General features: G+C 40.9%; 1 protein-coding gene across 1 annotated transcript in view; it reads right to left on the reverse strand.

The window, feature by feature from the left end:
- Positions 1-10,006, reverse strand: part of LOC115126863 (LIM domain-binding protein 1-like) — a 181,121-nt gene that overhangs the window by 76,292 nt on the left and 94,823 nt on the right.

A 10,006-nucleotide genomic window follows, 5' to 3' on the forward strand; every position in this document is an offset into this window, starting at 1 on the left:
ATCACCCAAACACTGATGTCTGCAGTAGTACAATATGCCACTGTCATTTCTTTACACTGATTGCGTCCCAAATGACACCACAATCACTATATAGTGCACTACCTTTGACCAGAGCCCTATGGGCATGGTATGACTGTGTGTGTTTACATGCCCTCTCAACTTGATTGTCCTGCAGCCCTGTCAATCACCCTTTGCACCGCTGTTCATCCAACCAATCAGGGTGCTTGGATGTGCTGCAGGACACCGCCTCCCCTCACCTTCAGTTAGTGCACGGCATCTTCAGTTTTGAGTAGAAGTGTTGTGTTGCTGACACAGTTTTGACATGCAGTTCCTTACTGAAGTGTGAGACCAGCGATTATAACCACACAATAATATAAAACATCTTCAGATGGAAACAGATGTGTCTGCATGTATGTGGTGGTGGTGACCATCAAGTGTAGAGAGACGGGCGTCAACACCATGTTCTGACCAGACAGCACTACAGTGGGCAGAACCTAAGCCAATCAGCATTAAGCACGTAGCGGGTCTCGGCATATCCAGCTAACCGCTCAGACGAGATCCAGCTGTTTACACATGTAAAAACGGTCTGGATGACCTCTACTAATCCCTAGGTACTGACTCAGTGTTATTGTGACCACAACAAGGCCCTCCGGTTCACTTTGTGTTCTTATACAACAGGGTTTCTAGGAGGAAAGAGACACATGGAAATATAACTAAACCTTTTCTCCAGCTGCTTCTTACCTGTTGTGCTTTTTGTCCCTTCCTGCCTCCCGTCCAGGATGAGAACAATCAGAAGTTCATGCATCTGTTCAACAACGTCACTTAGTGACACTTCCTGTGGGTGTGGCCTATCAAAAGGGACGCCCATATTTACCCCCACTGCCCCCAACCCATGTTCCATCCCATAATCAGACTCAATGGGGCTGTCAGGGGGGTAAACGATATCACACTTCATACATTATTATTTTAAGCGATAAGAAACGTTGCATCAAGCAGAACTCTTTCCTGGACATTGAGGCAAAATTGTGCCTTAACTTTGTCATAAAAACAACGTTTTGAAATCACGCAAACGTATATTATGTGTATCATGTTACAGGACCATATGAAGTAATACATTAATTCATATTTAGTCTCACAAGTCTGATGATTCTTTCAGACAGATACAAAATAATAGTTATGTAAAATATAACTGAACCTCCAGGCTGCCTAATTCAGATAAAAAAAATGTTTTGGTCAAAAGTTCTTGTAATCAGATTCCCAGTTTGCTGTAACTTAAAAAATATTAGAAAAAAATAGTTATTCAATATTTACAAGGTTAATTTCTTGTTGATCATAGATTTAAAGGCAAAACTGACCCTAGATCCGCACTCCTACTCTAAGTGTGAATAGAGTAGTTCTGTGTGACTCAGTTTGTACAGAATGGCTCACGGGTTCCATTCCTGCTGGGACTTCCCATATGAAGGATTCATGCACCCATGACTGTAATGACTGAGTGAATGACTTTGGATAGAAGTGTCTGCTAGATGGTATATATTAGGTTTATGGAGTCTGAATCAAAGTCTAGAGAGCTGGTTGTTATGGATGTAGAAAAGTTAAAACACACATTCTACACAGTATAGATGTCAACCCTACTCTCTATCAGTCTGGTCCTAGAAGACTGGCCATCAGATTCAATGATAGCTCCTATCCCCAAGCTGTGAGGCTAAACAGCAAGTTACTCACACACACACACACACACACACACACACACACACACACACACACAAGTACAGACACTATCTGTAGGGGAAGGTACATAAGGCACATTGAGTCTGCATCAAAGTCTAGAGAGCTGGCTGTTATGGACGTAGAAAACACTCATCCTACACAGTATAGATGTCAACACTTCTCCCTACCCTGGTTAACAGGAAGGTGATGCTGAGTCAGTTCATCTGAACCAACAACACTTACTGGCAGTGCAGAGAAACAAGAAGTATCCTCCTGTAAGTGTGAGTTCTGTGGTTGACACATTTCAAAAGTAGCCTAGTCAGGATGTTAACTCTTATGGATCATGCGCATTTTCGCAGCTTTTTGTTAAAAATCACGCAACATTTCAAAGTCCTGCTACTCATGCCAGGAATATAGTATATGCAAATGATAAGTATGTGTGTATAGAAAACACTCTGAAGTCTCTAAAACTGGTTAAATCGTGTCTGTGGCTATAACACAACGTGTTTAGCAGTAAAAATCCCTCGAAAAACTGTTCTCCAAAAACACAAAAAATATATTAATCCGCCAGTCAATGCGACTGCAAATACATGAAGCTGTTATGTAAACGCCTACAGCTTCCACACGATGTCGCCAGTGCTGGCATTTCGAGCAGACTTAATCCTTGGTTGTATGACGTTTCACCCTTTCCTGTTTCAGTCTCTCAACAGGATGTTATTAAAATGGAAAAGATGGCCGCTGATTTCTAGACTAGCTGCTATCGAATACAGATCGCCCCGTGATGAATTGTATAGATTATTAACGTTTATTAATACCTAAAGTTCGTTTAGAAAAGTAGTTTGAAGTGTTTTGTAAAAGTATATAGGCACCTTTTGTCATTTTAAAAAGTGACGTAGCGTCTTGTAAAAGGGAATATTCCTGGATCAGACCGGTCTTCAGAAAATGACATTTTGGCTATACAATGACGGATTTAATCGGGAAAAAGACCCAATTGTGATGTTTATGGGATATATAGGAGTGCCAAGAAAGAAGCTCATCAAAGGTAATGAATGTTTTATATTTTATTTCTGCGTTTTGGGTAGCGCCGGCTACCGCAAAATCTGTCGTTTTAGATGAAGTTCCAGTACTTTGGGGGTGCATGCTATCAGATAATAGCTTCTCATGCTTTCGCCGAAAAGCATTTTACAAATCTGACTCGGTGGCTAGATTCACAACGAGTGTAGCTTTAATTCAGTACCTTGTATGTGTATTTTAATGAAAGTTTGATTTTTATCAAAAACTATACGTGGCGCTCTTGAAATTTCCGCTGATTTGATCCATGCAGAGGGAGCTAATCCCTAACAAGTTTTAAGACATTAACGTGCATAAACAACATGTCAGAATATAGTTGCATTTGTATATTTGAGTAGTGGGCCTAGATTTTATAAACAGGCTAAATATGACCCATTCCCATCACTCCTCATCAGCTGCATCAAAGTGGTACTGAAGGTTCCAGTGTTCTAGACTAGAGCTCCTCCTACTGGCATCTCAACATTACTGCAGCCTCCAGTCCTCATATTATGTCCTCATTCCTTTGGCTGTAATAGGAATACAATTAATGGATAGTGTTCCATTCATTCCAGCCATTACAATGAGTCCATCCTCCTATATCTCCGCCCACCAGCCTCCTCTGTTGTACAGTACTTTTAGTAGCTGTAGCTAGCAGATAATCCAATGAACATCACCATAGCCTGCTGTATTGACTGTGTCATGTATTGTGGTCTGCTGTCCATAAATTATGCAGTTTAGTCGACTCAACAATCCAAATCAATATACAGTCCTGTGTGCATATATTTTACATATGGGTGGTCCTGGTAACCAAACCCATAACGTTGCAGATGCCATGTTCTACCAACTGAGTTACAGAGGAACATGTTCTGTATAGTCTAATGTTTCTCACTGTGTCTCATGTTAATACTACTCCTAAACAGAACCCACCATCACTGTGTCTCATGTTAATACTACTCCTAAACACAACCCACCATCACTGTGTCTCATGTTAATACTACTCCTAAACACAACCCACCTTCACTGTGTCTCATGTTAATACTACTCCTAAACACAACCCACCATCACTGTGTCTCATGTTAATACTACTCCTACACACAACCCACCATCACTGTCTCATGTTAATACTACTCCTAAACACAACCCACCATCACTGTCTCATGTTAATACTACTCCTAAACACAACCCACCATCACTGTCTCATGTTAATACTACTCCTAAACACAACCCACCATCACTGTGTCTCATGTTAATACTACTCCTAAACACAACCCACCATCACTGTCTCATGTTAATACTACTCCTAAACACAACCCACCATCACTGTGTCTCATGTTAATACTACTCCTAAACACAACCCACCATCACTGTGTCTCATGTTAATAATACTCCTAAAGCTCTTAAGAAGCATCCACTCAATCACTCTTACTGTCACTCTGTTGCTCTCAGGGCTCTTAAAATAGCATAAAGTCTTCATGTGAAACACCATGTACAATGCACTTCCCATCTTTTGTAGCATAGAATATAGCTCAGTATTTTAATTTGTCAAGGGTGCCAATCATATTGGTCGTGACTGTAAATCCACCAATCAGATTAATATGTCAAAATGCATTCACACACACACGCACAGACGCACAGACGCACACACGCACAGTTATTCTTGACCCTGTTATACTATGACAGTGAACATCACCCTATTGAATGGAGATCTGGGTGTTACTGTCAAACTCTACTGATCATGTTTAAACATTTAAATGAATAAACTGAACTAAACTAAACACATGAAACCCCAGTCCAGGGTCAGTATTCACAAAGTGTATCAGAGTAGGAGAGCTGATCTGGGATCAGTTTAGCCTTTTAGATCATAATTATATGGACCGTCTGAGACACTTTATGAATACAGGCCCTGATGTAACAACCAAAACACAGTTCAAAATAAACCAACAAGTACAAAGATACAGTAAGTCATGTGATGTTTGGCTAAAAACATCAAAACTAAAACTGTATTTCAAGATATCGTCAAGTGTACTTACAGAGTGAAGTGAAGGGGAGAGGTCTTGAACAGTTAGTCAACTTACTGTCACTGCGTGGAAACAAGAAGTAGTCTACTGTAAGTGTTAGTAGAAGCAGGCGTAGCCTAAGTGTGAGTTCTGTGGTTGACACATTTTAAAGTAGCCTAGTCAGGGCATTAACATGCAGGAACAGCATGTCACATAAGGGATGTTACTGTATCTAAATAGAACATGGTCTAAAGTCAGAATACTGTAGTTACATTTCTTTATTTGAGGAGTGGACCTACATGTTTTACAAGAGACAACATGTGACCCATTCCCATCACTCCTCATCAGCTGGTACTGAAGGTTCCAGAACAGATGAAAGGGGAGTATCTTTGGTTCCAGTGTTCTAGACTAGAGCTCTCCCTACTGACATTTCAACATTACTGCGGCATCCAGGCGTCATATGTTACTACTAGTCTGATGAAAATATACAAAATACAAGGTAGAAAATATACAAAATATATATAGAATAAAACAGTCACGCACGTAAAAATACTGTTATTATGTTGAACTGGCGTTTGAATTGAGCGAACAAGTAAGCTCAGCTAGCTTGTTAGCAACATAAAGATGTCACACAGCTACTCTGAATGTATTGGATTGTGATCAATATGATGCACTGCCACTGAATTACAGCAAGACCCCATAGTTAGCTTGTGAGCTAGTTAGTTAGCTGACATTTAGCTACCAACATTAGCTAGCTAGAAACAACAGACAACAGTGAGCTGTCATTATGCCAAGGACAAGGCAAGCTGCTCTGAGTTTCCAGTGTGTTCTTGTGTGAAAGAGATTTCTTCAGCTCACTGATCTTCAGAACAACGGACCCAAAGTGAACCCTGACATGTGTATAACTAAGTCTGTCTGTCTGTCTGGGATTATTGTGTCCTATTGTGTCTGCATGATGCGTGTTTTTAAACGACTGCAATGGGTTGTTGCTTCATTATTGTTATTTTAATTTATATATATTTTTGCGTTTTATAATAAAAATATATTTTCTTACATAAAAAAAACAGAATTGTTGGTGCTTGTCAGTAAAAGTTTCACAGTAAGGTCAAATACACCTGTTGTATTCAGCGCATGTGACAAATACAATTAGATTTGATTTGAGTGTTTTGGTGCTGACAATTGCTTTGTATGTTCTGGTGCTGGACACTCCCTCTGACACTGGGTTTCTGAACCTCTAAAAGTCTGAGCCGTTTGGGGGGGGGGGGGGGGTGCTACTAGCTGACATATGGAATTGTTTTAACCTGTTGCAACTCTATGGGCAGTATTTTCATTTTTGAAAAAAAAAAAGTTCCTTATTTAAACGGGATAGTTTGTCAGGACAAGATGCTAGAATATGCATATTCTTTGGATAGAAAACACTCTAACGTTTCCAAAACTGTAAAGATATTGTCTGTGAGTCTAACAGAACTGATGTTGCAGGCGAAAGCCTGAGAAAAATCCAAACCCGGAAGTGCCCCATATTTTGAAAGTGCTGCGTGCCAATGAGTCCCTATTGAGCTGTGAATGTGCTATGAACCAGTTTACGCTTTCTACGTATTCCCCAAGGTGTCTACAGAATTGTGACATCGTTTTACGCATTTATGTTGAATAATACCCGTAGGGGGCTACATTGCGCAAGTGGTCACATGATGCTCCCGGAGAAAATCTCCCGTACAGAGGTAGCCATTATTCCAATCGCTTCTACTGAGAAACCAATTGTCCCGGTTGATATATTATCGAATAGATATTTGAAAATTACCTTGAGGATTGATTCTAAACAACGCTTGCCATGTTTCTGTCGATATTATGGAGCTAATTTGGAATATTTTTTGGCGTTGTCGTGACCGCAATTTCCGGTTGATTTCTCAGCCAAATGTGAAGAACAAACGGAGCTATTTCGCCTAAAAAATAATATTTTGGGGAAAAATGAACTTTGGCTATCCCTGGGAGTCTCGTGAGTGAAAACATCTGAAGTTCATCAAAGGTAAACGATTTCATTTGATTGCTTTTCTGATTTTCATGACAAGGTTGCCTGCTGCTAGCAGGGCATAATGCTATGCTAGGCTATCAATAAACTTACACAAATGCTTGTCTAGCTTTGGCTGTAAAGCATATTTTGAAAATCTGAGATGACAGGGTGATTAACAAAAGGCTAAGCTGTGTTCCAATATATTTCACTTGTGATTTTCCATGAATATGAATATTTTCTAGGAAGATTTATGTCCGTTGCGTTATGCTAATTGGTGTCAGGCGATGATTACGCTCCCGGACTCGGGTTTGAGAGTCACAAGAAGTGGTGGTCATACCACGGATCATTTACCTATTTGATTTAGAATTTTAGTACCCCTTTAGGTATAAAAAAATGAATATGAATTTGGCCTTTAGTGCTATAGCCCATTTAAACACATTAAATAATACTTTCATTATTGGCAAAAAAGGAAGTGAAAAAATTTATCTTAAGGACTAATGTTTTGGTTTTGAAGTGACTGTCCTATATCTAGGCGATATAACAAAGCTCAGGAAATATGTGTGTTTCTTTGGACACAAACACTATGTATGTGAACACCCCATTCAAATTAGTGGATTGGGCTATTTCAGCCACACCTGTTGCTGACAGGTGTATAAAATCGAGCACACAGCCGATCAATTTCTGTAAACAAACATTGCCAGTAGAATGGCCTTACTGAAGAGCTCAGTGACTTTCAACGTGGCACCGTTATAGAATAGCACCTTTCCAACAAGTCAGTTCATCACATTTCTTCAGTTCTAGAGCTGCTCCGGTCAACTGTAAGTGCTGTTATTGTGAAGTGGAAACAAATAGGAGCAACAACAGCTCTGCCTCGAAGTGGTAAGTTCACAGAACAGGCCGTGCACTGAAGCGTGTAACAATTGTCTGTCCTCTGTTGCAACATTCACTTCAGAGTTCCAAACTGCCTCTGGAAGCAACTTCAGCACAGGAACTGTTAGTCCGGCGCTTCAGGAAATGGGTTTCCATGGCCGAGCAGCCACACTCAAGCCTAAGCTCACCATGTTCAATGCCAGGCGTCAGCTGCAGTGGTGTAAAGCAGACATTGGACTCTGGAGCAGTAAAAACGTGTTCTCTGGATTGATAAATCATGTTTCACCATCTGGCAGTCCGATGGACAAATCTGGGTTTGTTCTGTAGATCTCTAGTTGCGCCGAGATTGGCTCAGTATTCTGTCACTGATGGGAACACTATGTCACCACAAAATCTACAGGGAGATCTTGAAAATTCAAGCCCCTTGGGTGCTGCCATAGATTTACATTAGAAGTGCCCATCCAGGTAGGCTCAAAGTCATTAGCCACAGATAAAATGATGTCAAATCACATTATATCTACCTTCGCTTTGATTTGACTGATCATGTCAACATCACACCTTCAAAATCTTAGCTAGCAAGCATCGGCCAATGGACATGAACATTACACAACAAGTTGGAAATCAACAATGAGGAGTTTGAAAGGAATCAGTGGATAACTGCAAGCGCTGCAAAGCAATAACCAGCCTGCTATTGAGTGGAGTGGGAGTGTGGTCCACTCATAATGGGACTAATAAGCATAGTACCAAAAGTACAATGGAACCAATAGCACATTCCCAAAAGTACAAACTCCTAAAGATTAAGCTAAATAATTGAAAGCACATCTCACATAGTTGAAGGCATTTAGACAGCATTATGTTTCATCCCACCACTCACCTGGAGCCTCTCTAAGGTGACAGCGGCCATGTTGGTATTCTTGATGTTGACAAAGGCACAGAATCTCATGCAGAACAATGAAGCTCCATCTCCCCACACCTACAGTAAAGAACATTGAATTTGAATGTACAATAATGATGACTCTCATTCCAACTCAGCAGACAGAGATAAATGTAATAGTATTAGAATGTACAATAATGAGGATTCTCATTCCAACTCAGCAGACAGAGATAAATGTAATAGTATTAGAATGTACAATAATGAGGATTCTCATTCCAACTTAGCAGACATAGATAAATGTATTAGTATTAGAATGGTGGACCGGCGGCCATTTTGAGTGAACCATTTAAAGTGTTAATGTTATGTTACTTGATGATCATCACACCATGTCAGAAACAAAGAAACTCACAGCAAGAGAAGCCTAAGCAGTGGATATGCAGGTAGCCTAGTGGTTATGAGTGTTGGGCCAGTAACAGAAAGGTTGCTGGTTCAAATCCCTGAACCAAATAGGTGAAAAAACTGCACTTGAGCAAGGCACTTAACCCTACTTTCTCCTGTACGTCAGTCTGGATAAGAGCAGCTGTTAAATGACTAATAATATGAAGTTAGAGATGCAGATACAGAACTAAAACAGATGGGTGTGGTGGTCATACATTTTGAAGGTCCCATATGTGTTTCTCAGTGAGGTCCATGGTGACGTTCCCCACCCAGTGAGAGGGACAGGGGGACCTGAGGATGAGAGTAGAGGGAGGGAAGGAACATGGTCAGAATAAATCCATTAAAGCAACCTTATAACAACACATTACGGTTCTAAATGGGCCATAGGGCTCCGGTTGAAAGTAGTGTACTATATAGGAATATTGTTCTATTTGGGACTGTCTATAGAATCTATAAACATAGGTATGTATACTCATATTAAATCATGCATAATTTAGATGTGGAATAACCAAACAACAGAGTGGAGTTGGTCTCAGTGAACCAAACTGGTCTGTAATAATAAGATAACCTTGTCTGAGACCTGGAGATTAATTTTAGCTCTCAGGGCTAATGCCTAGACTTTAGCTCAGTGAGCTAGCATGGTCTAGAGTTGCACTAACAACCCAGGTATGATAAGCAGACTTAAACATACTCACCCAGTAGAGTCCTGAGGGGAGGAGAGATCCACCACTGGAGTCCTGAGGGGAGGAGATGTCCACCACTGGAGTCCTGAGGGGGGAGGAGATGTCCACCACTAGAGTCCTGAGGGGAGGAGATGTCCACCACTGGAGTCCCGAGAGGGAGGAGAGACAGAAAACCAAACCTCAACACTGGAGTCCCGAGAGGGAGGAGAGACGGACACATTGAGTTATCCAACTCTACTACCACCAACTCCATTATGCCGGAGCCTGACCCCTGTCTCCCCTCATCATGAGCTGCAGGACCTTGCAGTTGAAGACCTCAGTGGAGGACTCATCTCAGTCCTGATCCAGCTTTATCACCTGATCCATGGCCTTTCTGCCT

Source organism: Oncorhynchus nerka, linkage group LG15, assembly GCF_034236695.1.
Source record: "Oncorhynchus nerka isolate Pitt River linkage group LG15, Oner_Uvic_2.0, whole genome shotgun sequence".
Classification (NCBI taxonomy): domain Eukaryota; kingdom Metazoa; phylum Chordata; class Actinopteri; order Salmoniformes; family Salmonidae; genus Oncorhynchus; species Oncorhynchus nerka.